Consider the following 2533-nt stretch of genomic DNA (forward strand, 5'->3'; position numbering starts at 1 on the left):
GGCAGTTAAACTGTGATAGTCTGATAATCCAGAACAATAGCTATAAAGGCTTGTTGGCCACCAGAGGAAAGTTTGCTGAGGAATGTGGAATAACTGGCACACGATCCTATGCTTTGGTTTTATACGATGGGATAGTTTTCATTTTCGGCAGTGGCCGTGGATTCGCTGGAGATTATGCATCCCACCTGGATTTCTTTTCTGTCGACTTTTGAGTTTGTTGCCGGTTATTGTAACAGCTGCACAGACAGGCAGCATATATTCTGCTTAGTGAGGCTTCCATCATTCAAATTCTGATTTCAAATAGTGCCATTGTGGGAATCATAGAATCCTGCAGTGCAGAAGGAGGCCATTTGGCCTAACAAGTCTGCACCGACCACAATCCCACTCAGGCCCATCCTCATAACCACATGCATTTACCCCAGCTAATCCCCCTGACACTAAGGGACAATTTGGCATGGCCAATCCACCTAACCCACACATTTTTGGACTGTGGGAGGAAACTGGAGGAAACAGGAGGAAACCCACGCAGACATGGAGAGAACATGCAGACTCCACACAGACAGTGACCCAAGCCGGGAATTGAACCCGGGTCCCTGGCGCTGTGAGGCAGCAGTGCTAACCACTGTGCTACCATGCTGCCCCGTGCCGTAAGAACTAATGTATTAAATTTGAAACAGAGTAACAGAAATGTTCTGCTAACCAACTGACCTAAAAACTTGGGACACGCCCACACTGCGACAAATGAGCGCCAATTAAAAAATAGTAAAAATCACAAATAGGTAACAGTGGAATGTACCCAGCAGAGACTGTGTGATTTGGTTACGTAGGAATTGGAATGGTTAACATCACGTATTGAGAGGTGGATAAAGGAGCAATTATACTGCCAACTCCCGGCACTTCAGAAGTCTGTATTCAGCACATTATGCTGTTGATTAAACTCAAAGTAATGTTGAGGAGAAAACCCGTCACTGAACCATCAAAGCGAAGCACTGAGCACCACCATCCCTACCAACACACTGCCTCCTCCACATTCAAGCCCATCCCTGTTATACCAAGTTTAATATCTACAGCTGATTAAAAAACCAGCTACCACAGGAACAGCACTAAAGGCATGTTCATAGAAGAGTGAACTTAAATGATTTTCACGGAATAGCAAATACACAGAGTACTTACATATAACATTATTACAGGGAAGTATGGGAATCATCGTGCGTGGTTCTGGCCTTCTGATGCATGTACAAAACAAGACCAGATACCGCTCAAAAAATGAAAACACACATAAATGGGACCTAAGAACAATGGAAGCTTGTCCCCTAGTCAGTCCTTGACATAAATGGAGAGGGTATTGAAAAGATTTACTCAGATATTCCCTGGTATGGAAGGCATTAGCAATGAGGAGAGGTTGGAGAAGCTTGGTTCGTTCTCAATAGAATGATGGAGGTTGAGGGGTGACCTGATAGAAGTCTACAAGATTATGAGGGGCATGGACAGAGTAGATAGTCCAAAGCTTTTTCCTAGGGTGGAAGAGTCAATTACCAAGGGCATAGGTTTAAGGTGTGAGGGGCAAGGTTTAAAGGAGATGTACGAGGCAGGTTGTTTTTACACAGAGGATGGTGGGTGCCTCGAACCCGCTGCCGGGGGAGGTAGCGGAAGCAGATACGATAGTGACTTTTAAGGGGCGTCTTGACAAATACATGATTAGGATGGGAATTGAGGGATATGGTCCTTGGAAGGATAGGGGGTTTTAGTTCAGTCGGGCCGCATGGTCGGTGCAGGCTTGGAGGGCCGAAGGGCCTGTTCCTGTGCTGTAATTCTCTCTGTTCTTTGTATAATACAAAAATGATTACATTTGTCTATTTGTAATCTTTCATGAGCATGAACACGTGCAACATGGTACCTACATGACATGTATGAAGGCCCACCCTTAGCATGCTATTATTGTTATTACTTAGCTCTAAGAAAATAAAGATGAAGTGAATTATTTCTCACCATGAGAACTGCAAAGCTTGTCAGATGAGAACAACGGCATGTAAAATGTGTTCCATTATCATTTTCATTTACTTTCTCACATCCATTTGTCTGCCATTCGTTCTCAGTGTAATTCCAATAGGCACATTCATAGTTATTGAAATAAAATCCATGATTCAGGTCCTGAAATTTAAAAAAATTGGAATTCAATCTGCAGTCTCCAATTGAGCACAAACACTTTTTATTTTTTCGATTTCATTTATTTCAGCTGGGGGAGTAATGTCAAAATTGAGAAAGGAAATTGTGTCAATGAGAAGCTTTCCAAGTTTGGATGAACAAACAGGATATCCAGTAAGATCCTATCTGTTTTGTTCAAAAATGAGCAGCAATTGCTCTGTGAGTATAGCGAAAAGTTGTTTGTGCGTGTGGGTGGACTGACCTTCAAAGATAACTGCACTAACAGGTATTATTGGGCAATGGGGAGAATGCAGTCATGTCCAAGAACCCTTTAGAGCACACAAGGAGCAGCTGGAGTGTTTCTCATTGTTAATAATAAGCTCATAGC

The sequence above is a fragment of the Mustelus asterias genome, chromosome 3, assembly GCF_964213995.1.
Source record: "Mustelus asterias chromosome 3, sMusAst1.hap1.1, whole genome shotgun sequence".
Lineage (NCBI taxonomy): Eukaryota > Metazoa > Chordata > Chondrichthyes > Carcharhiniformes > Triakidae > Mustelus > Mustelus asterias.